Raw genomic sequence first — 26,721 nt, forward strand, 5'->3', positions numbered from 1 at the left:
AAATTATTGAGCAGTTGGATTCTAACTTAAATCAGGTAGATTTGGGTGCAGGGAAAACAGTTTGTGGAGATTTTAATTGTAACTACGAACCGATTAATGGCCTTGCTAACATTTTAGAAGAAGAGGATTTGGCTAACAAAATCCCTGTGTTAACAAGTGCCACTCGGGTTCCATGTGCTGCTCTAGCCCGGCAAATATTGAGATTAACAGTAACACACGGCCTAAGGGCATATCATGGTCGTCTACCTTCTGATGTGGGAAAACATTCGACCTTTTGCAGAGGGTCTACTCCAAGTAAAATAGACTACATAATACTCTCACATGACTTATGGCAATATGCTCTCGATTTTTCAATTAAACCAAGGGAGGAGAGTGACCACCGACCGTTGGTACTTGTTTTAGATGGTGGGACGATGCCTAGTTCATTAGATAACAAAAGTATGCCGCAATACCAAATTGATAATGTTATAGTGAGCAATAATCGCCCTGCGGTTAAATGGGCTTACACGTTGGCGCATGGCGAGAAGTTGTCACACATTTATAACTCTCTGGTGGATGCATTTGGTCCTTATATTGCTAACCAGGAGGACAGTGGCACATTTTTAGAGCTACATAAAAGTAATTTTGAGGCAATTGTCCCAATAGTATCCCGGGAAGCTAAAAAAGGGAAAGAAGGTGGCCCCAAAAAATCGATGGGAAAACCATGGTATAGTAAAGACTGTCGTTGTGCTAAAACGGATTTGATACATGCAATTAAGCACAAAGACGGATTGACAGTCAGGGAAGCCAGGTCGAAATACAAGAAGTGATTAGATTTAGCCAAATCTACTTGAGATGAAGAGCTATGGTCAGGGATACTAGAAGCTGAGAAACTTGGGGACCATAGGACTTTCTGGAACATTGTTGCTAAAGGAAATAGAAAAGAAAAGGGTTCCAGGGAAATCTATTTGGATGAAGCAAATTGGATAGACCATTTTACCAGATTGTACTCCGCTCCTGATTTAGGGAGCTATGAAATGGACACAATTCCTGTAGGTCCACCGGAATTTAACTTACATTTTAGCCTAGAAGAAACTATTATGGCTATTAAGTCAGTTAAAGCTGCTAAGGCCCCTGGACTTGATAAGATTCCGGGTGATCTATACAAACATGATATAAGCGTCTGGGGTCCCTACATCAACTATTTATGTAATTCAGTAGCTGCCGGTGCGGATGTACCAGATACTTGGAGGGGTGCAGAAATCATTTGTATTTTTTAGAAGGGCGAAAGAAATAATCCAGCAAATTATCGCCCGATAAGTTTAATAGATCTATTACAAAAAATCTATGCAAGGCACATTTTAAATCGTATTACCCATTGGATTGACGATGAGGAAATTTTAACCAAATTCCAGGCAGGTTTTCTGTGTAAAACTAGTACTATAGACCAGGTGTTCAGATTCTCTTGTATGTGTTGGAAGTATGTTAACATAAGGAAGGGACACTTATATGTGGCATTTATTGACTTAAGAGCAGTTTTCGATCTTATTCCAAGACACTTGCTGTGGGATTCAATAAAAAAATTGGGACTACCGGCCAACCTCCTTGAGCAATTAATCAGATTACATAAAAATACTTATGCAAAAGTGAGGTGGGGACCCGATGGCGAACAGACTAGCCCGATACCCATAAACAGGGGAGTCTGTCAAGGATGTGTTTTAGCTCCTACTTTGTTTTCCCTTTTCGTAAATGACAGTCCCTGCTTTCTAAAAGATTGTAGCAATAATGCACCTAAATTGGGGGGTGAGCATATACCGGTTCTGCTATTTGCGGACAATACTATTCTTGTATCACAAACACCAAAGGGTCTGCAGAATTTACTAAGCAATTTCCAAGTTTACTGCAGAAATAAAAGCCTTGAGATTAACACCAACAAGACCAAGTATATGGCAATAAACCCCCATAGGTCTTTTAAATAAAATATGATCCTAAACGGACAAAGAATAGAGTATGTCCAGAATTTTACATACTTGGGTGTCTCATTTGACTCAAAAATGATGTGGAAAACCTAAATTGAAAAGAGCAAGCTCTTGCTAACACAAAATACATTACCAATTTTTAAAAAGCATGGTAATAGGCAGAATAAAGCGGTTTTCCCTGCGCATGAGGTATTTCGTTTTAAAGCGCAACCTGCTGCCACCTATGGGGCAGAATTGTGGGGCTCATCATGTAATAGGGTGTTTGAGGTGAATGAAAACAAGTTTTTCAGGGCATTGCTAAAGATACCCATTCGCACCCCGTTAACACCTTTGATGATGACCTTAACGTCAGGTGCACTGATTATCATGGGAATATTAGGCCCTTGATGCTTTGGGTCAGATTATGGATAACACCAGAATTGTTGGATTATAGGGCAGCTCTAATTGAAATAAAAGACCTGGACACCCACAACCGTATTACATGGTTTAATCACGTCAACGCATGGTTGAAGAAGATCGGTCTATCACATTTTTGGAGCAACCCATCTGCTTTGACCTCAAGCTCTAGGAAGATTTTAAAATCTACCTTTTGGGGCTACGTGGACTCAAATAGACCGAATGATAGAGTAAGCGGATCATTGACTTGTGAATTTCTCTTGTTCAAAGCTAGTCCAAGCTTTGAACCTCTTTTAAATGAGGTAAATCCCCCATTGGCAAAAACACTCTACCTGAAATATAGATACGGTGTATTAATGTTAAAATCTAGTATGGTAGGATGGTCAAAAGACAGAAATGAATTATGCACCTTGTGCATAGGGGGAGTAAGGGAAGACATTGCACATGTTCTATTTGTTTGCCTGGCATATGTGAACACTAGGGGAACATGAATTAGACCAATGTGTAGAAACTAGGTGTAAGATCATATAGACAGGCAGAAAGGATATTAAAAACTGATACAAGGCAAGTGTATGTTTCTGCTATAACTAGATTCTTGTTAGCAGTGTATTTTATTAGGACAAAGGCAGGAGAAAAGTTTTAGAGCATATTCCGGTTCCCCCATTTTATACAATGAATGAACTGGAAGGTAACCTGACTAGGTTTATTAGATGTTAGGAGGCAGTTGATTGTATAATTATGAATTGCTAAACGGCTTGGAAATTGATTATTTCTCAATTTGTTTTAACTATTTTAACGTGCCTTTTTAAATATTTTAAATATTTATGTATTTTAACGATTGGGATGTTATCGCCCCTCCGTGTTTTTATTGTAAGATTATATTCTACCAAGTTGTTCCATTATGATAGGAGTGTTTTCTTTTTTATTATTGTTAAAAATGGGAACGTGTTATGTTTGTGTATCTTTTATGATGCTATTGTATCGAAATAAAGATGAAAATGAAATAAAATGACTCTCATAGCTAATCTGCTGTCCTCCTGATCAGAGACTCAGGGACATACCTGGATCCACCCTGAGTGCGTCTGGAACCCCCAAATGGTGCCCCTCCAGTCCTGGATGGTTGGTTGAAGTTTTAAAGGTACACAGACTAAAAACTGCTCTGAGAACTGAAGGAAGACAAGGATCAACCTGCTCATCGATCTGCCCATATTCATCGCCGGTCAGTCTGACTTCGCATTTTGCTCCCACTACATGCTTCTCTGCAGCAGGAAATCCTGCTGATTGGTCCCTCATCGGTCAGCCTCATGGAGCTCTTGTCAGATACAGCCTACATCTTTTTCCACTGAAGGTTTTCAACTTCCAAAAAAGATATTTTTGTGTGAACATAGAAATCTTCACTACTACAAAATACCATCTCAGAAAATGTTCTTCAAAAATTCGGTCCAAAATTAAGTGCAGATCGGGTCCAACCTGCTTCCTGTATTCGACACATGCTCCATTGCAGTCAGCCATAGTTTTTTTGACATTGTTTTTTGACTTTGACCAAGTCTCCTGTGGCTAGAAATCCGCTGTTGATATTTTGATTTTTTAGGCACTAGTTTTTTCCTTAAAGTAAAACAATTCATAACTCCAATTCTACTGACTGGATGTTTGATGTTTTGGTGTCCGATAATTTATTCAAAATGACTTATTTTTTCTAAACTGGTGTGGGATGTTTGTTGTGTACTTTCAATGTATTACTGTTTGTGTGCTGCATAAATAATGTAACCATTGACTCTAGGTTAGGCCTGACTTCTTTTTGTGCCAAGCATCCACAATTAAGGACTGGTTAATGTAGTGACTTTTGTGGTTGACCCTGACAGGGATTGTGGCTGTTGCTGAAAAAGTGTTCACCTCCACTTCAACCAACAACCCAATGTTTACAGAACATTTTCTTATAATAGTTATTCTCTGCTTTAAATTATTGTAGGGATTTGTTTTATCTTATCCAACCTGACGTGATTTGTTGGAAGACCATCCACTTAAACCAATAGTGGTTCTTCACTTTTTTAATCTACTACAAGAGTTTGAATATTCTCCTTTCAATCTAGAGGAGAATAAATATCTTTTCCTTTCAGGTCTTTCAATAACTCACTCAGAGGTAACTTTGAACTTTTTGGCTGAGGAAGAAGTATAGCATGTAAAGGACAAACAAATTGGATGACAATATTATCATACACATTCACCTGCTGGAGTTCATCAGCAATTAGGGCGATCTCTAAATAGTTAAAAATACCTCAAACAGGAATGTTATTATCATTCGATTTCATAAGAGAGAATTTGCAGATAACTTTATTTTGAAATACATCAAAATGTTTCTTATCTATTAAGTACAGATCTCTGCCTTCAGTTTTTAGGTTGATGTCTACCTTTTTAGTCTGTGCCTCATAGTTCATACACAGTAAAAATCACATACCTTTTTAGGAATTTCTGAAGAGGTAGTTGTGGGTTCAGCTATTTCTTTTCTAAAACATTCTAATTCATTCTTTGAAATTATTGTTTCATTGAACACCTGTATTTTAACTACAGTATCCACTCTCTCTCTAGTCCAAATTGTTTCATTTGAATATTGCATGGCATTTTTGTTACATCAGGAATCATTTCAAAGATAAAAGTGCACTATTAACTTCTCCTTGAAGAAGAGTGAGATTTTCTCATAGTACACTCGCCTCACTAGGTTGTGCATCATACTTTAAGCTTTAAGACATGTTGGAAAGTACTGCTGCACACATTGTACTGTATCTTAATGAATAAACATGTAAATAATTAGGAAAATGACTATATTTGATCCTGAGGGTGCCTCAAGGAAACAGTGCTTACCCTTTGACACTGTATATTTTAATTTAGATGGTCTGGCTGTTGAGGTCAAAAGGTTTCAATTGAAAAGAATTCAAATGATTTTTTTCAAATGTTTCTATAGCTGTGGAGCTGAAGCTGGATTGTTATAAGTTATCATGCTTCTTTTCAGCTCAATTGTAATGTTTAATATATACTGAGATATTGTATTCTTTGGAAAGACTTGATTAAGGAGTTTTGAAGTTTACAATAGGTGTTTTGAAATTATGATACACAGGTCCTCCCCCCAAAATTAATCAGACTTAGTCAAGATGAACTTAATCATGACGTGGTCCTAAAGAAGCAACAACTTCCAATTAATTTCTTAGACATAAAACACATGTTGGCCAAATTGTTTTGAATATCCAATATAGACAGGAGCTGATGTCTTCAAAAACCTGATCTATAAATATTTCTTCTTTTTTTCATGGCACTAGTTTCTCGTTTGGGATTGTAACTTTCTTCAGTCCCATTCTCTGCTGGAAATATGTTTTCAGTCTTCCCTGGTCATCGCACAAAATCTGGACTTGTTTATATTTGGCATTGGTCTGCATTTTCATCATAATGAGCAACTAGCCTACCTAAAGACTTTCTTCTGTTTATAATGAGAATGAACAGCTTCCTCTTCAAAGCAAATCACATTTTACAAGATGTTCAACAAGGTTCTGTTTACATCCAGCAATTCTTCTCTTTGTGTGTTCCATTGATTTCATCATTGTGAAGCTCTCTGAATGTCTTCCTAATTACACCTTTAGATACATTCTTAGATGTCTCAAATCTATTTATTTCAATATGTTTCTAATTTTGTTTTCATTTGTTTCTCACCATCAACTTAATTTCTTAGTTTTCATTTATACACTACATTTGTTATAAATGTTCGATTTCTCTTACCAAGACATATTGTTAATCTAAACTTTTATCTAAATATTTGTCTATTATGCATGCAATAGTTCCTTTACAACAATGATGGAATTCTTTATTGCTTTATTTTGATTTGCAGGTATAGTGTCTTGAAGAACTTGTGGACCTGCAGCAAAATGGATGAGAGAATATAATAAATGGTATGAAATATGTGAATAGTGTTTGATAACTATTACATTTTATAAAAAAAGATGGAGAACATCCCTAATCACATCCTTAAATTATTAAATAAATACTGCTTCCAAAGTGATGTTTTCGTGTAGTTCTCATTAATCCATTGGATCTGCAAGTTTGTTGGACAACATAAACTTTGGGTGAGGTGCCTAGACTGATTCTGAGCACCCCCGCAGGATATGTTGGCCTAGTGACCACCTAGCTCACAGTGCCAACATAAGCCCCCCTAACCCAAACAGGGAGTGAATATCTTCAGGCAACAAATGACCATGACAAACCTGACCACTCAGGGATCGTGGTAACAGATCAGACCCTTTCCGCACATTCACTCTTGCTTACGTGTTCTCGAGAAATAAACAAAGAATACACACTGGGCCATTTTCAATATATTTATTAAACCAATGTTATTCCTGTATAAAACACATGTGCTGCAATAATCAGTAGACAGAAGCAGATGAAAGTGATTACAAGCACCAAAAAACAGTAGATATAGTTCAACCATGGTGCTAAATCAATGTATCTATGCAGTCATATAGTACGAGATAGTAATTGATGGAGCAAGGATTTGCCCGTAAAGCGCCTTGCTCGTATGCAAAACCCTTGTCTAAACTGCATAATAATATTAACCTCATTATTCGTCATTTATAAAGCATTTTCCCAACACGCGGGTGTCCCCCGGATGCTTGCTTGTTTGTCTTTTCCGTACTAAAACGAAGCTTGCACTGAAAATGGCTGCTTCGCTGTAATTCAGTCTGCGCATGCGTCGGTCATACCCATGTGATGTGACGCACTCGCATTCTGGAGGGATTCTGTGCTCATGCGCATTGATGCTAAAAATGGCCGCTTGTCTCTCACCACGCTCTCTGCTTACTGCAGCTGCTTTAGCCTATCTGTCTTTTCGCACTAATCCATAATGCTATAGTCATTATTAAGTAAGGGTTGGTTAGATTTTATCATGGTATACAGTGCGCTCATTTTTATGTATGATTTTAATTTGTTTTCGCTTACTTTTCATGTACCGCGTCTTTGTGGGCTGGGGCAAACATGAGCAACGCCATGCTGAGGCTCCTCTGAACCCTGTCAGCTGACCAGGGAGAGTCCTAACTGCGCAGAAGCTAAAACTAGCCAGCTGGCTCCTGGAGCCCGATGCGCCTGGGAACCCATCCCGAAGAAGCAGATTGCACCTTGAATTTTCATACACTGTTGCCATGTGATGGACTCTTGCATTGTCTTCTGTATTCCTATGCCTGGGAACGTAAACCAGGGGGGCGGGTGTGCAAAATTGAATAATTATGATGGGAACGTTGAATTCTAGGAGGTGGTAATGACCGCACCACCTCTCCTGACCAATCACAATATGGGAAACTGTCACTTGCAACATTAGTAGGTGGTCTAAGGGCCCCCGAAACAGTATAATTGCCCTAGTTTAGCTTAGGAAAATTGTCCGACTTGTCCGAGTAGCAGACCTGTCACTGACCCTACGATCTCAATAGGTGCTCATTCTGAAAGTGCTGCGGAGCACTTTGTCCATACTTTCCACAATCCCCTAAGGGGTGGAAATTCCTAAGTGCTGGCGAAGCACTTTGCTGGGGAATCCGAAAAATCCAATCGGGGTTTCTGGCGGATTACTTGCAGGAGGGGGCAACGCAGGCGTTGCTGTCCGAAGCTGTAGGTGTTGGTCGTACCCTGGGAGGCCCAGTCCTTGACCTGAACCTGAGGGGTATCCTGTCCTTACTGTCCGTGAGCTGTACCTGCTCGCATTCTGGCATACCTTTTCTGAGGGTCCCTGTCCCCGTCTTCCCAACTGACCCGTGGCCAGGGTTGGTCTTCAATCTGAACTAGGTAATTATTGATTGTGGGTTTGCGTATCTCTCTCTCTCTCTCTCACGTCTGATCTGTTAAAGCATTCTTACCTGTGTTATTGCTTTATTGCCATTGCAATTATATGTGCCTGAATTTTAGTTGGTTCCTTCTCCCCCCCCTTCCTTTAGAAATTCATTGATTTTACAGAACCATAGCATGTTCCTGTTTTTCCCTTTCCTTTAGTGGATTGCAGTGAAATTAGCAAGAATAGCTTAATCACTTAGGTTAAGTACATGTTCTAGGTCTCATCCCATTCCTATGTTCTAGTATAAAGTTTGCAGTGACTAGGTTTTGTTCTAAAAACTTCTACCTTTAGTTTCCCATATATCCTAATGGTCTTATTTTTGATGCAAAGTTACCTATTGGTGTTGATTTTAATGTTTGATATACTATTCTGTGTATCGCTTATTATCTTGGCTTCTTCTTTTTGAAATTCTGATATAAAGTTTTAAAACTTCATCAGGTGTCTGTGGTCATTTTACAGAATTGTGGAAAGTATTTTGCTGATTATAAAGTTTATTTGATGTTAGGCCTGTCTACTATTTTCCCTAATAGCTCCAGGTCCGTCGAAGAATTGGGCCGGTGGTAAGTCGGGTACATGGTAAGCAGAGGTAAATCCAAACTTGATTACTCTTAGCAGCGTGCAGGAGGAGAAATCCTCACCCAGTTCACCCAAACAAAATTAGTATGATGAAAAAAAGTTTTTTCACGCCAAGGGCCCAGTGCGTGTAAAAGAATTGGTAACTCGGGTGACCGGGGGAAACTGCGCGCTCTAGCAGTAATTTCTGGCAGCCAGAGGATGGTTTGGACTAGTTAGATTAGGTAGACAGGATAGTCATAAACAAACCTTGAATATAAAAACGTGCTGCTGATTGCTACTGTATTTTTACAAAAAAAATTATGAAATGTGTTTTTATATGTAAATGTTCATGATTTTGCATTGCTGCTATAAATACTGAATGTTGAATTAACCCAGAATTGTTTGTAAGTGTTCAGTGTAGTCTGAATCCCCGGGGAAGTATTTTAGCTAACGGTGAATAGAATCCGGTTAGCTGTTGAAGTCACTAAATTTGAGGTATTAGTGCAGGGTTAAGGATAACTGGAAGCACTAATTAGGACCTTTGTTTCTGGAGTGAATGATAGCTACGAGTCCGTTATAAAACTTTCATTGCGATATCACCTAGTAAGGGTCGCATACGGAAGGAGTAGTAGGGTCTCCGAGGCTTGTCTGGTAAGTAAAATAGTTCGCTGGTGAAATCCTGGCTCAGTACATATCCCCGACTAAGGTGGATGAGTCAGAAGAATAACGGGTTCTATGTTACTAGTGTGAAGGGACAGGCAAAGAAGTCTATCCAGAGTGAATGAAAAGTAGACAGAAGTGGTTTACTAGTAGCGAAAGAAAAGTCTTTTCTCTCTTTAGAACACTCAGACATAGTGGCAAACGTTGTGTGTTGTTGACTAAAACTTGCACTCGCACTTTAGAGAGAGTAAAAAGTTTCCGTTACCTTGTGAAGGAGGGAGTCAGTCGGAGAGCTGCTCTGACGTCACTCCGTGCCGCGCTGGTATTGGTCAAAACAGCGGGTGGATAGTGGAGCTGAATTTGTAAAGGAGGGGTGAGTGCCGAAGCGTGAGACTCTGTCTTGCGAAAAGGCCGCGCACCCATTGGTTAACCGTAGTTGTATTCTCTGACCTGATTGGGTGGTGCGAAATAAAAGTCGCGCTAGCATTGGAAGCACAAAGGTAAACAAAATTAATCCAGCCGAGCTAGAAGCGAGTCTGGAGAGTTGTATGTGGTATCCAGACTTCATACCAAATCCCAAGTACCTAGGATTTCATAAGGAGCAGATTGTACGAGGTAGACCACACATGATGTATGGAATAAAGAGAAAACTGTCATTTTCCGATAAAGTAAAGAATTTTTTCAAAACTGACAAGCCCATTAGAACAAGGGAAGGCGTACTCATTCCCCCGCCAAATACCCCTGCCTCTTTCATGTTGTTTGATAAAGGGTATCACACTTGTGTCTGGCTAGAAAATTGGGCAAAGTATACTGTAGATGACGGAGTCCTAGCATTCCCTGTTGAAGGTACATTTAATGGTCGGATCCTGTTTAACTTAAGGACCCGCATGAACGAATTACACCCCAGACCTAGGTTAACCCAGTACGAAGCTTTGGAGGAATGGGAGATTGAGGCTGCAGAGCGAGATAAACCCCGAATGGATAAGGGAGTGAGTAAGTGGTATCCCAGACTTCCAACGCCAACAAAAGAGCAGAAAATGAAACAGTGGAGGCAGTCTATGTTAACTGAAGGGCTGTTCCCCATGATGGGGGTATTAGAGGAGAAAAGAGGAAAAAGTAAAGAAAAGACCCATCACCTAGCACCTATGGGGGACATAGAAGATGAACACCTGGAAGACTTGTTAATGAAGAATCCACCTCCCTATGTAGCAGAATCAGAACCGGTGCATTCTCAAAATCCCTTTACAAATTACCCCCGAAGTAGGAGGGAAAGTGATACAGACGGGACAGCTACAAGCAGTAAACATAGTGGAAGGGATGAGTTTTGCAGACCTAAGTCCACAGTCCCGAATTATCAGCCATTCGGGGAAAGTCCCCCTCGATTGGTTGCCCCGACTGCCCCGAGTATTTATCCGTCCTTAGTACCTCAGGTATTGCATGGCAACTCTGCTGAAAGGGGGTTGCAGGAAAAAGAGAGAGAAGCCCTGACTAAACAGCGAGAGGAATTAGTCAGAACCATTGCCCAGATGCATCCCCATCCTGATTCCTTGACCATTCCGGTAACTATTGGTCCTGCCATCCCAATGTATAAAAATGACCTGACTAGTCCCCTTCCCCCTGTTATCACCCCAATACTGCCTACTCCTAGCTTCCAGACCCCGAGGAAAGAAGTATTCATAGATGAGGATCAGGAAAGTGAGTGTGAATCTGGAAGTTTGATGGATCTGCCCATAAGGGAGTCAAGGGCCAGTGTAGTAGGGACAAGAAGTCAGCCCAGACAAAAGGAAGTGGTGATTGAAAGTGCAACTGGAATTAGGAATGCCTCTTTAGTTTCCCCTGAAGAATTAGACAGATGGACAAAGGAGATAGAGAAGGAGACCACTCCCCAACCTAAAGCATTGGAAATATATAAATTAAGAATAGAAATAGAAGAAATGATGGCTGGGAACGTGGGAGTTGAGCGCCTAAGCTCGTATAATGAAGAAGAGTTACTATTCATCAGTAAAAATCTTACCCGGAGTGCTAGGGTGCTCCATGAAAAGATAATGGATGCCGCCACAGAAATGGGAGTTGATGTTAGTCGCTCCAAAATTCTTCAGAAACCCTACAGAGTGGACTTCTCAGACAAGGATTTAGAAAGCCTGAATGTGATGGGAAAACAGATCCAAGTAAGAGAATTGTTGAAAATCCTGCAGAAATGGGGCGAAGTGGGGAAATGGAGAACCCGGTGGGCAAAGAAAAAGGAAGGCAGCAGGGCTGGGTCAGTATCTTCAGAATTCGTATTAAAGGAAGTAACCCCAACAGAAAAATTGTGCCCCATGAGAGAGGTCCCGGGAGGAAAATATGTCCATGTCCCTTGGTCCAGACAAGACATTGTGTCATTTACAAACGACTTCCCGAAATTACGTGAGAAACCAGTTGACTGGTACAGACAGGTAGAACGTTTCATAAAAGTTCAGAAATGTCTGCTGAAAGACCTGGATGGGTTTTTCGACATTGTGGTCCCTGTAGATTTGTGGACCGAATGTAAGATAGAAATTGATTGGCCTAATGATGAATATCCCAGAGATGAGAAAACGGGAGCCCCTTCACCGGATGTAATGAGGAAATATGACCAGGTCATACAGTACCTTAAGAAAAAGGTGCCAGCAAAAGAAACAGATTGGACCAGAATAGATAGAACCACCCAAGAACGTGATGAGACGGTGCATTCATTTTACGAAAGGTTACTGCAGGTATTCAAAACTTACAGTGGTATTGATAATGTAGACATGAAAGACATGACCCATTTCAGTTACAGATTTGTGCTAGGTTTGAGGCCTGAAATATCACAATGGATTCGAGATAACAAAATCAGTTGGCAGGGAAAACCCATAGATGATGTCCTGAAATATGCAAAATACTGCGAAGATGAAATCGAAAATAAAAAGAAAGCCCTCAAGGAGAAAGTGATGTGGGCACAGGTGAAATTAGCTGAACAGCAAGAAAAACAGTTAAGTAAAATGACTTCTGATAATAATGTTCCGAATACCAATTCTGGGGGGGGAGGAAAGCCCAGACCTAAAATGAGTCGTGAAGAGGCCATGAAAAAGTTTCCGTGCCATGGGTGCGGCCAGATGGGGCATTGGAGAGACCAGTGTCCACACCTGCAGGCCGGTAATGCCCCTGTAAATGGTTTAAATCCACAGGTGCCGAAAGAGGGGACAAGAAAAACCCAGCAACAGGTAAAATTACCTCCAGTACCTCGCGCTCCTAGACAGAATTTTAAGAGTCAGGGTCAGCAGAATGAGAGGGCGGAAGTATGGGAGGTTGAGAGTGAAAGAAATGCAGTCATTCCACAGTACTTGCTAAATGATACCTTCCTTTGTGAAGATCAAGATTGACGGGGCCTGAGAGGGGAGGATGAGGAGTGCGTACTTGGCGCCTCCTTACCGGTAGACCAGACTGGACCATACATTGAAGGAAAGGTTGAAGGAAAAGACGTCACCTTTCTGTTGGACACTGGTGCTACCCGATCTACTGTAAGAACAGTGGATGTTCCTAACCTACCCCTCTCGGGAGAAGCAATCCAAGTAGTGGGAGTCTCAAATCAGATAATAAGTACCCCTGTAACTGAACCAATGGAAATTTCTATAGGAAATTTCAAAGAAATGCACCGATTTGTGGTTTGTGATTCCAGTCCTGTAAACCTGCTAGGACGTGATTTGTTGTGCAAGATGCGTTGTACCATTTTCTGCACACCAAATGGCGTCGAAATTCAGACCCCCGATGAAGATGGCCTGTACAAACTGATGTTAGTCAGACAAGATGCTGATATCAAGCCTTTGACAATTGAGGATTTACCTGAGGAACTCCAGCTAAGAGTAGTACCAGAAGTGTGGGATTTCACAGGAAAAGATGTAGGCCTGATGGCAAATGTGGACCCAGTTAAAATAGCAATAAAAACAAATGCTGTATACCCCAAAACCAGACAGTACAAAATGAGTGCAGAAGTAAAGGCAGGAGTAGCGACTGAAATTACGAGGCTGCTAGAAGCAGAAATAATAGAAGAAGTGTTGAGCAGCCCCTGTAATTCGCCTATCATTGGGATCAAAAAGCCTAGTGGGAAGTACCGGGTGGTGCAAGATTTGCGCAAGGTAAACCAAATTGTTGTGCCTTGCTGTCCTATTGTACCCAACCCTGCAGTGATACTATACCAGATTCCCTGGAACGCAGAATGGTTCACTGTCATCGATCTGTGCCACGCATTCTTTTCCATCCCATTGCATCCAGAAAGCAAATTCCTTTTCAGTTTTGAATTTGACAGTCATATCTATGTCTGGAATCGTGTCCCCCAGGGGTACACTGAAAGTCCATCGATTTTCAACCAGATACTGAAAAAGTGCCTTGAATCCCTAGTGCTGCCAAGAGAGTCTGTTTTGGTACAGTACATAGATGACCTGTTAGTGGCATCTAAAACCCAGACTGATTGTGTCACTGACACAATTGCCTTGCTGAATCATCTAGGAAAAGGAGGACATAAAGTGTCGCCTGACAAATTACAATTCTGTAAAAACTCAGTAAAATATCTGGGGCACCAGATAGAAAAAGGAATCAGGAAGGTCACTACCGAAAGGATCAAAATAATTAAAGCAATGGAACTGCCCAGAACGCAGAAAGAGGTGAGAATGTTCTTGGGAGTTGTAGGTTACTGCAGGCAATGGATTGTAGGATTTGCGGCTCTAGCCAGACCCCTGATAAATATGACAAAGAAAGGAGTGGAAGACCCCGTCCACTGGGACAGTGAAAGCATGAATGCTTGGGTAACTCTGAGAAACTGTCTATGTACCGCACCTGCATTGGGTATGCCTGAGTACACTAAGCCCTTTGAGCTGTTCTGTGACACGAGAGAGAATTGTGCTCTTTCGGTCCTGACCCAGGAGCACGGATTAGTCAGAAGACCGGTAGCCTACTTTTCGGCCACCCTAGATCCAGTGGCTGCTGGACTGCCTGGCTGCTTAAAAGCCGTTGCTGCTACTTGCGTCAGTCTGGAACAGAGTGAGAACATTGTCATGGGACATCCCGTCACTGTCTATGTTCCCCATTCTGTTGTCATCCTACTGACTAGAACTAAGACCCAGTACCTCACACCTAGTCGGCTGACTAGGTATGAGAGAATTTTGATTGGTGCTGAAAATGTAACTATTTCTCGGTGCAATGTCCTAAACCCTGCGACACTGTTACCTATCCCTCTGGATGTAGAATCTGATGAGGACGGGGAACATAATTGCATCGATCTAACTGAATATAGCACAAAACCCCGCCCAGACATCCGTGAAATAGCGCTACTTGACGGGGATAAAACAATGTTCGTGGATGGCTCGTGTTTGAGACATGAGAGTGGAAGTCTAAGTGCTGCCTATGCTGTGGTTACACTGACAGGAACCATCGAGGCATCTTACATGCGCGAGGTGAAATCTGCACAAGTGGTGGAGCTCATCGCGTTAACTCGAGCATGTAAGAGGGGAAAAAACAAAAGAATTACTGTTGACACAGACAGTCAGTACTGTTTCGGGGTTGTTCATGACTTCGGCCAATTGTGGTTGCAAAGAGAATTCATGACTTCCTCAGGCACACCTATCCGAAATGGGAAGGTGGTGCATGACTTACTGGAAGCTATCCAATTACCCAAAGAATTGGCTGTGGTCAAGTGTGCGGCTCACAGATCTGGAAATGATGATGTGACTGCCGGTAATAGGTACGCTGACCAAATTGCACAGTTTTGTGCCCGACACCACCTGTCCCTACAAATTGCCCTGTGGGATGGAACCAGCTGCCAACTTATGTTGTTTGAGAATGTGTCAACGTGGGACGAATTAAAAGAGTTGCAACAAGCCACAGACAGGCAAGAAAAGGGCAGGTGGGCTGCAAATGGATGCGAGTTGAGAGAAGACGGTGTGGTGGTAAATCCGACTGGGATGCCTGTACTGCCTGATAGTTTGATCGACCCCATGGTCAGAATGATACATGAGTCAACACATATGGGAAGAGACGCGATGTGTCGGGTGTTTGAACAGGTGTTCTGTAATTCAAAGTTCAAGAACCAGGCGGAAAGGCTTTGCCAGAGGTGCCTAGTGTGTCAGCAATTCAATGCAGGAAAGAAGACCGTAGTGAAGCAGAGCACTATTGGGAAGGCAGTAGGGCCCTTCGTTAGAATGCAGGCAGACTTCATAACCATGCCCAGATGCAAAGGATATAGATATGTTTTAGTCATAGTTTGTCTATTCTCCAGGTGGGTGGAAGCATATCCAGCTAAGAAAAATGACGCTCTCACCACAGCCAAACTATTGCTCAGGGAGTTGATACCTAGGTATGGGATCCCAGAGACGATCGAAACGGACCAAGGTGGGCATTTTGCCAACGATGTCCTATTGGAACTCAGTAAAGCATTCAAAATGAAGCAAAGATTGCACTGCGCCTACCGTCCAGAGGCTTCTGGGGTAGTGGAACAAATAAATGGCACACTGAAGTCCAGATTGGGAAAAATGTGTGATTCCACAAAAATGAACTGGATAGAGGCTTTACCCCTGGTGCTGATGAGTTTGAGAAGTATCCCGAATCGAAAGACTGGCCTAAGTCCCCATGAAGTGTTGATGGGAAGAGTGATGCGCCAGGCATGGGTACCCGGAAACAAACTGCTAAGCATTTCTGATGATATGGTGCTAGAATACTGCAAGCAGCTGGGTGACCAAGTGCGTTCTCTCTCTCAGCAGATTGGAGAGACAGAAGACGAGTGGCCAAAGACTCCAGCACACAATCTGCAACCAGGAGACTGGGTGGTGTTAAAGAAACACACCCGGAGCAGTTGCCTGAAGCCAAGGTGGGGAAAGCCACGACAAGTGATCCTCGTCACTACCACTGCTGTGAAGTGTGCTGGTGTACCGAAGTGGATCCACGCCAGCCACACAAAGCGGGTATCTGGAGAAAACGCGACTGGAGCTGAAGGCAGCGCAGCTGAAGAGGCTTCCGAGGAAGAGAGTCCGGAGCTAGCTGACATCGAACTGCCGAGCACAAGTCGAGACGTTGAATGGTATCCCGCCGACGAACCAGTTCATGATCCAATCCGAACCCGGAAATATTCCTATTTAGACAGTGAGTGGGATAGTCCAGGTGAGTCAGAAATAGAAGAAGAAGGTCAGGTCAACGAAAGCCACAACGAACCTGATCAGGAAATAGGCCAAGTAGGGTCAGATCAAGACCTCGAGACTCCTCCTGAAACTCCGGAGCCGAGAAAGGGACAGTTAGAAATTAGAGCTGACGTTCATGCAGAAGAAAGTGAAGAGATCGAAGAGCATGAACAGGAACAGATAGAACTAGATCAAAGTGCTCAGACAACGGAAACAACAGTAACCAGAAATAAAAAGAAAGTGCGATTTGAATCTGAGCAGGGACAGATTAGCGACCAGGCAGAAGAAATAGACGAAAGACCTGGAACTAGTCAGACAGGCAGGGAAACAGAAGTGCCACAACAAAAAGTGAAAAGAGTGCACGGGGAAGGTGAAGTCTCCTCAACCACTGGGAGGCACGGAGGAAGAAGTGCACCCCGATACGTCAAGAGACTAAGGCTCAGACTAAAGACAGTCGAAGAAAACGATAAAGACCGAAAAAGGGCTCAAAGTGAAAGAAGTGCAGCCCAAGGCAAATCGCTGAGAAAGAGCGACAGAATAAAGAAACAGAACCGACTGTATCGGAGCCCTGAGTGGACGTACTTTGTGTTGGAAGAAATTGACGAGCCACACCACAGTGGCAACAGTGACAACGAGTCCATTGCTGATCGGAGTTCAGACGAAGACCCTCCGTGAGAGAGCCCCCGAAGTGAGCCTTTGGTGCAAAGAAACGAAGAGGGGTAGCAAAAGCCACCTGTAAGCTAAAAATGTCTGATCCGAGTGTCTCTGGGAGATCCCGGTGTGGGTGTCTCAAAACCTGTTGTAAGATATGCTTGTGTAGTGTAGCTATGCTAATAGTAATGTGGATAGGACTAACCGTTTTTCTACCCTTTATGATAAGTAGAGATCCAAACTTGTCCCCTACTGAACCCGAAGCAGTAGATGTAGGGGTTGTACAGACTGCAGAAACACCACGAAGACTAGAAAGACGCGACAAAAGAATAGGACTGACACACACACGACCTAATTTAGAAGCACCAGATGAGGATGGACTACATTTTCACAAAATGAAAAACAGGACGCATTTAAATGTTTTTGCTAACTTGTTAGTGCATTATGTAGAAGCTATGGAAATAGAGGACTGTTATGTCTGCATGAAGCTACCAACCTCAGTGGCTGAAGGCGTGACATACCACCATCTACCTTTGACCTACGGAATCTCCTGTAGTATATTAGCTAGTTTGTTCTATAGAAGCACCTTGCAGTACTATTATTCAAATGATGACGTAGTATTTTCCGAACTTCCTGTTAGAGGACACTTGAACCGTGTACATACTACAAGTGACGTGACCCGCTATATGGGAGAATATTTCCTGACTATAGGTAACATAGACTTAGATCAAGCAAGAGAAGACAATCTGACCTGTTCACTGCAAGAGCAGGAAAAGATGTTTATAAAGATGGCAGACAGAAGGAGAGAAAAGTTTCAGAAGAAGGCAAATGACGAGAAGGATAGAATCCCTAGGTGGGCTGAGCACATGGATAACACCTCAGAAGGCGAAGCCAGTCCTGCCTTGTTGCTGGATTTTGAAAGAAAGGGGAAACTTTGTATCCATAGGGAAAAGACAGAGTACTATAACAATGTATTCATCGGTTCCAGCGAGTGTGAACATAATTATAAGGTAATTGGAGGTTGGGGTTTCAAAAATGGGTCAGAACCTGTGTTTCCCGGAATATATTATATATGTGGGAACAAGGCTTATTTCAAATTGCCGGATCACTGGTATGGAAGCTGCTACTTTGGCATTGTTTTCCCGAAAATATACCATGTGAATAATGCAGCTGGAAGCGATGATGAAACTAATGGCTTAGTGCGTAGTAGACGCGAAAGTGTAGGTGAAATTGTAGGTGATATTTTTAGTGCACTGATACCTGGAATGGGGGTAGTTCTGAACACCCATAGAATCTGCAAATTGTCTACAGTAGTGGACCGGTTATCAACGGACACTGCTGCTGGTTTCCTGCTGGTCAATACTGAAATGGTTGCGATCAGATCAATGGTTTTACAAAACCGTCTTGCCCTTGACACCCTATTAGCAAAAGAGGGCGGAGTCTGTAGAATGCTGAAAGCGCAACATTGTTGCACCTACATTCCTGATAAAAGTATCGAATTAAAACAATATGTGAAGAACATAACTAATTTGGAAAGGGAACTCAAACCATTGGAGGTTGACAGTGCCTGGACGAGACTGACTGGAGGTCTCTCCTCTATAGGTAGTTGGTTTACTAACTTAGGTAGGAATATTTTGTGGAAAATACTGATGCCAATAGTTATAATAGGTGTGATTGTATTGATCATTTTTATCTGCTGCAAATGTCAAAAGTGCAAAAAGAAATATACAGTAAATCCGAGGGGGGTGAAAAGAAATATTGATGATTTAGAATTAGAAGAGTTGAAGAGTGCAATTTACAAAAAGGCGAAAAATGACCACTCTCATAGAGAAGCTGCGAGAAAACTCAACGACAAATTTGTTGAAATTCAGATGAGTGATGTGGATGAATGAAAAAAAGTTGGCATCTGTTTCCTTCATGTAGTGATGATAGTAAATATCATCAAAGAGGGGATTGATGGAGCAAGGATTTGCCCGTAAAGCGCCTTGCTCGTATGCAAAACCCTTGTCTAAACTGCATAATAATATTAACCTCATTATTCGTCATTTATAAAGCATTTTCCCAACACGCGGGTGTCCCCCGGATGCTTGCTTGTTTGTCTTTTCCGTACTAAAACGAAGCTTGCACTGAAAATGGCTGCTTCGCTGTAATTCAGTCTGCGCATGCGTCGGTCATACCCATGTGATGTGACGCACTCGCATTCTGGAGGGATTCTGTGCTCATGCGCATTGATGCTAAAAATGGCCGCTTGTCTCTCACCACGCTCTCTGCTTACTGCAGCTGCTTTAGCCTATCTGTCTTTTCGCACTAATCCATAATGCTATAGTCATTATTAAGTAAGGGTTGGTTAGATTTTATCATGGTATACAGTGCGCTCATTTTTATGTATGATTTTAATTTGTTTTCGCTTACTTTTCATGTACCGCGTCTTTGTGGGCTGGGGCAAACATGAGCAACGCCATGCTGAGGCTCCTCTGAACCCTGTCAGCTGACCAGGGAGAGTCCTAACTGCGCAGAAGCTAAAACTAGCCAGCTGGCTCCTGGAGCCCGATGCGCCTGGGAACCCATCCCGAAGAAGCAGATTGCACCTTGAATTTTCATACACTGTTGCCATGTGATGGACTCTTGCATTGTCTTCTGTATTCCTATGCCTGGGAACGTAAACCAGGGGGGCGGGTGTGCAAAATTGAATAATTATGATGGGAACGTTGAATTCTAGGAGGTGGTAATGACCGCACCACCTCTCCTGACCAATCACAATATGGGAAACTGTCACTTGCAACATTAGTAGGTGGTCTAAGGGCCCCCGAAACAGTATAATTGCCCTAGTTTAGCTTAGGAAAATTGTCCGACTTGTCCGAGTAGCAGACCTGTCACTGACCCTACGATCTCAATAGGTGCTCATTCTGAAAGTGCTGCGGAGCACTTTGTCCATACTTTCCACAATCCCCTAAGGGGTGGAAATTCCTAAGTGCTGGCGAAGCACTTTGCTGGGGAATCCGAAAAATCCAATCGGGGTTTCTGGCGGATTACTTGCAGGAGGGGGCAACGCAGGCGTTGCTGTCCGAAGCTGTAGGTGTTGGTCGTACCCTGGGAGGCCCAGTCCTTGACCTGAACCTGAGGGGTATCCTGTCCTTACTGTCCGTGAGCTGTACCTGCTCGCATTCTGGCATACCTTTTCTGAGGGTCCCTGTCCCCGTCTTCCCAACTGACCCGTGGCCAGGGTTGGTCTTCAATCTGAACTAGGTAATTATTGATTGTGGGTTTGCGTATCTCTCTCTCTCTCTCTCACGTCTGATCTGTTAAAGCATTCTTACCTGTGTTATTGCTTTATTGCCATTGCAATTATATGTGCCTGAATTTTAGTTGGTTCCTTCTCCCCCCCCCTTCCTTTAGAAATTCATTGATTTTACAGAACCATAGCATGTTCCCGTTTTTCCCTTTCCTTTAGTGGATTGCAGTGAAATTAGCAAGAATAGCTTAATCACTTAGGTTAAGTACATGTTCTAGGTCTCATCCCATTCCTATGTTCTAGTATAAAGTTTGCAGTGACTAGGTTTTGTTCTAAAAACTTCTACCTTTAGTTTCCCATATATCCTAATGGTCTTATTTTTGATGCAAAGTTACCTATTGGTGTTGATTTTAATGTTTGATATACTATTCTGTGTATCGCTTATTATCTTGGCTTCTTCTTTTTGAAATTCTGATATAAAGTTTTAAAACTTCATCAGGTGTCTGTGGTCATTTTACAGAATTGTGGAAAGTATTTTGCTGATTATAAAGTTTATTTGATGTTAGGCCTGTCTACTATTTTCCCTAATAGCTCCAGGTCCGTCGAAGAATTGGGCCGGTGGTAAGTCGGGTACATGGTAAGCAGAGGTAAATCCAAACTTGATTACTCTTAGCAGCGTGCAGGAGGAGAAATCCTCACCCAGTTCACCCAAACAAAATTAGTATGATGAAAAAAAGTTTTTTCACGCCAAGGGCCCAGTGCGTGTAAAAGAATTGGTAACTCGGGTGACCGGGGGAAACTGCGCGCTCTAGCATAATCAGGCGCACTCCTACTATGTAAACCCTACTTTGTGTGTACCTAGAGTGTGTAGGTCTGAAGCCAAGAATCCCCCCAAGGAACGATCCAACCCTATTACCTGGTGTGAGAGAATGTAGGGCTCCTTCTTGGTCATGAACTGGACATCGCTTGCAGAGATGTCAGACCACTGCGTGGTGAAGGCACAACATAAAGTGTCCCTCGTTATCAGCTGAAGTGCCTCCTTTGAAAATCCCATGAGATGCTGATTATTTATAATAAAAAGCATCCTTGCAATGTACGTACAGATTAGCAATGTAATGGATATGAAGATAGAACAGCATTTGTACTTGTGTGCATAAAGGCCTTGTACTTGCTGTCAGATGTGTAAATAGAAGTAGTTCCAGAGAAACTAATCAAATATTGTCACTCATGCGAATATGCACAAAAAATCACAGCAGAAATGTTACTGTGAAAAAGAGGACAGTGTAAAAAATGAGCAGCTTCACCATTACATTGAGGAGTTCACCAGTTTTTTTATCATTGAATGATTACTGTGTATACTACCATCTTTCCTAGTTGCTACTGTGCTTCACATCTTAAACTGAATTAGAATTCAGAGGCATTTAATTGATCTATTTGCAGGTGTGCTTTTTACTTGAATTTGGTGTGGTTTAATGTGCCTAACCATGCCTCAACTCAATTAAGCCCTACTGTTGCTGTTTGCACTATGTATAATTTTGGAGTGAAATTGCAGTCTGTTACTGCTTGTTCACTCTATTTGTACAGTTGTAGACATGAGAAACACATACTTATGACTGATATGTTGTGTTTATTTCATATGAAGAGTTTTGTAAAGGACTGTGCAAAACAAGCACTTTTAGGTATTTTTCAGGCCTCTGTTGAGGCTCGACTTTGCATGTTTTTTGTGATGAGAGGCAGTATAGTGAATGTAGTGTTATCTGGGTTAAGGCCTTGTAGCTACATTCCATGTTGCATAGTGTTTTCATGTATAGAACTATGCTGGAGGGTAGTTTTTTTGGTCACGTGTCTGAACCTGATTTTCACTTTTTTGGTGGGTCTAAGCACAGCCTAGTTTTCATTGACTATGTGAAGGGTGTTTTGAGCACGTTGGAGGTGGGTTTTGGCGCATTTGGCTTTGCTTGAACACATGAGAGGAACATAAACATCTGCCTTGATGCTGAATATACAGGCTGGCTGATAAACAATTTTAATTTATAGTGTCTTTTAATAATGTGCTCTTTAGACTCTCAAACCTCTATGGGTCTGCTGAGTTCATCTATATGCCTTCAGATGGATGAATTAGAAATTACGAGTGAGTTAGGTGAGTTAACTTTTCTTAATCTATAAAAGGAGAAGAGGCATAGTACTGTTTTTGTTTCAAAGATATTTTCTTTCATTTACTTGTAGTCCATAAATTACAATATTTCTGATGCAAAATTCAAGCCATAAATGTATCACCTTCTGCTCCCTAATTTGACAATATTGCGTGATTCTAAAGGTACTAGGAAAGGTTTTGTCAGCAGTGTTAAACTCTTACTACTTTATACTCACACAGCCACAGTTATTTTCAAATCTTGGGTTGCTAGTTCTCCAGACTATCAAATCTTAACATATAATGCTGACCAGAATACCTGATATGTGACGCCAACGTTTTAGCCCTCGGTCTCTTATGTAACATTTTCTACTGATTGATTCACATACTTCTAATATACATTGTCTCTATAACACATACATTTTGGTAAGTAGCACTCTAAAAATGGTAATAGATGTAAAACAGGAGCTGTGAGATTTCAGGACATATTTTGCAGTGTCCCCTACTTTTTGACCCCATTTTGACCACTAGATGCTAGTTTTCTGATTCTGATTGTGCCCTGGGCTTTGCGAACCAGACCCTGGGCCTCTGCTCTGTGCAAAAATGACATGGCAATTTGGTACAATTACAATTGGCAATGAGAGATCCCTAAATGTCACTAGTATATAATAAGGCAAGGGGGATTCAAACTACCTATATGTCACTTGTATATATTAGGGCAAGGAGGGTTAGAGACCCAGTAGATTCACTGCATTGGAGTGTGCGCTACAGTGGTGCCTGCTGTCATTTTAAAAGCGAGCCCTACCTTGCAGGCTGATTTGAATTTTAAAATATATGCAAATTTGACTTTGGATTTAAAGGTTCTTTCAAAGTATTAATCTACCTTATTCTTACATATAAGTCACCCCTAAGGTCACCCTCGGTGCCTGACGGGTAGGGTGCCTGGTAACTATAAGCAGAGACATTATAAAATAAGTTTTATAAGCCCTGGTAAGGGAAAAACTGCCAATTCCGTTTTACTGACGTAGTGCATGGCTCTATAGGCTATTACAATATTTTATTTAAAACAAATATTGATAGGAGCCATCTACAGTCCCGGAGTGTAGTGTAGTTCCTATTTTCCCTATAGGCCCTGCCCATTGGAATAACATAAACAGCAGTGTAGACATAGAAGTGCGGTCTTCCAGGTCTCTACTGACTATGTTAGACTCAATTGGGTTTGTACCAACTAGCTCAGAGGTCACTGGAAACTTTCTTGACTGAATAGGAAGTGATCAGCTTCCCAGGCACAGACAAGAAGGGATTCAGTTTTCCAACAACCGCATAAACATGACAACTTTGCTCCTTAGAATAAGAGTCAATCTCTAGAGTCGTGTGAAACAATAGACAGCTATTTCACTCAGTCAGTTGTGCAGATTACTTTCACCATTATGCAGAGAATAGAGAGACGGGCGTTTTCAATAAAAGGTATTATTTATTGAACAGTCTTTCTTCTCATGCAAGAGAAATGAATTGCCACAATTGAAATACTTGTTATTATAAAAAGTGCGTACAGTAAAAGGAGTATTGCGAAATAATACTGTAAAAGCATTGATATGGTTTCTTAGCCATACAATAGTTAAAATGAGTAAAATATATACATTCATATATACATTTAGCTAACGTCCTCAACTGGTGCTTCTAACTACGCCTACCCCAGTGTACCTGACCTAAGCCTAATACTTGGGAGGGAGTAAGTAGCAGTTTAAGTTAAGTTGGTTTTGCCAAGGATTTGCTTCAAGAATTCTCTCTAAGGGTTTAGTCAACACCATACCTCTGGAATAGAATGTCGGAGGTCTTGTATCTCCTTCCAGGACTCGATATCCCAGTTTACCCGCAAGGGTAGGCTGGAAACGCCAGAGCTGGATTTTCTCGGCAGGAGAAAAGACAGCGTCTCTCTCAGCGCGTCAAGGAGGAGGAGGGGCAGCGTCCGTTGGCTTCTAGCATCTGCTGGGCTCTGCAAGGGACAGCTGTTCGGCTCCTGTATTCACCACACCATCGCTCTTGCTTAAGGCAACGTTGGTAATATTTATACCTGAAAGGTGCCTTGTTTGACGTAAGTTTTTGGACATAAGACGTCAATAAAGATGTCACAAGAACCGGTCGTTCTTACAGTGCTCATTAGAGTTCTATTACTAATCAAAACATAGCAAGCGGGGCTTTCCCAGTTTGCTGGGGGTTTTATCTTGTTGAAGAACTCGGAGTGTAATCTAGGAATCTAAGATAGTGGCTTCTGCTGTGTCATGTACTGTAATGAGCTGCAGAGGTGAGTTTCTGAAATATGGCTGAAATATGGCTCTGATCATTTATGCCATTATAGGGGTATGAATGGTTTATAGCCGTATAGGGGCATAAGGTCACAATATTGATCGGGGTCCTAGATAGAACACGACACCCACTCCACGAATTTATGTCCATCAAATTACTAAAAACTAAAGCAATAAGATGCGCTTGTAACATTACCCACCCCAAAATACATATTGCATTTGAAATGGCGTATTTGAAATACATGAAAGTATAGTTACTGTACGTTATTAAGCATAGAAATCATTCAAAAAGTATAGCACATGTAATCAGTTGAACGATTTTGCGAAAAAAATTACACACAAAATATCTCTTTATACAGAAAAGAAGGGCGAGATAATTTCATCACATATAAATGCATTTGCTGTAAAATGTGCTAGAGGCTGAGGTAAAGTTATTTTGTCTCTAGATTTACTAAAAATAGAAGTTCTGTTCTATATGAATAGTTCTACTTTAAGCAAAGGTTTTCGTGCCAGAGAAAAGGTAAATATTTTGAAAAAATGTTCAATCCCAAAAAAAAACTTTTCATGGTGAACGGGGAAATAGAGTTCCAACGCTTTTCAGATTTTTTGTTGATCAAAACTGAAGGCCGAATTCAGAGTTCATGCGAACGCTGTGTGTCGGAATGCTTTCCAAAAATTATTGTTTCTGTTCAGGGGAGAACATCATATCAGACAGGCTCTCAAAGAATTGGTCTACAAAATCAGGTGACAGTTCACCAAGTTCGAAAATGCTGTAACTTGGCAGGTGTGAGAATGATTGCTATCATCAAAGTCTGGATCAGCAATGCTCACAGAAGGTCGTACCTGGGTGATGTTGCTTTTATTTCTTGCTCCACTGTCACTACCTAGTCGTAGCACAGGAGTCTCAACGAATGCCGTCATCAGGATTGGTAGCCGCTGGGGACAACACAATGCGTGAGCCGGTACAGGACTTAGCAAAGTATCGATATCCATTGGTACTGCTGATGGACGTGCAAGACAGGTGTCAAACACGCATTCATCTCCGCATAGCATACATCGAAGCACAGGTAAGATGCAGGTCTGCCATATAGGTCTAAATGAAAGAAACCAGGTCATGTTCAGATCTCTCAGCCTGGCCAATCCAAGGACTCTAGTTATGCGGTCCCGGTACCGTACTGCTAGGATTGTTTCTTCCATCCATGCCGGAGTCATGTCTGTGTTTTGGCTTGCCATATCGGAGCAGGAGGGTCAAAAATAAAATGCCTGCTACAAGTCCCAAAATCAGGGGTATGCCGCCAAAGACTGAATGGACAAAATTGGGAATGATGCCCAGAATTGCTTTGAATGGTGTTAATAGTCCCGTAAAAATCGTCTTAAATACGCCTGAGATACCTACGACATCTGACATGTTTAGAATTTGGCTAAGCATTTCTGTGAAATGCACGGGGCAATTTGTTGATAAAAGGTCATGTAACTCCGAAGCCGTCCTTGCAACTTGGAGATCATATGTCTCTTTTGATGACGTGATGGGCACTGTTGTCTGTAAAAGCACAGACTTCATTCTGCTTAAAGTATCAATTTGCATAGAAGAGACATTCAAACGAGGCCAAATGGGAGTCTCGGAGTCTCCAGGGCCGTTTGGAAACAATGCTTGCATACAGCAAGTGACCATGGAAGTTACGCTTATGAGATATGCTTTCCCTAGCAAAAGGCCACAACAGCTGTGATCCGTTATTAGAATGTAACTCCCGTTAGAGAGCTGCTTAAAGAAAGGCTCTATCTGCGTTGCAGGTGTGACATGTTGGTGGC

The sequence above is a fragment of the Lissotriton vulgaris genome, chromosome 3_1 (genome assembly GCF_964263255.1).
Source record: "Lissotriton vulgaris chromosome 3_1, aLisVul1.2, whole genome shotgun sequence".
NCBI classification, from domain to species: domain Eukaryota; kingdom Metazoa; phylum Chordata; class Amphibia; order Caudata; family Salamandridae; genus Lissotriton; species Lissotriton vulgaris.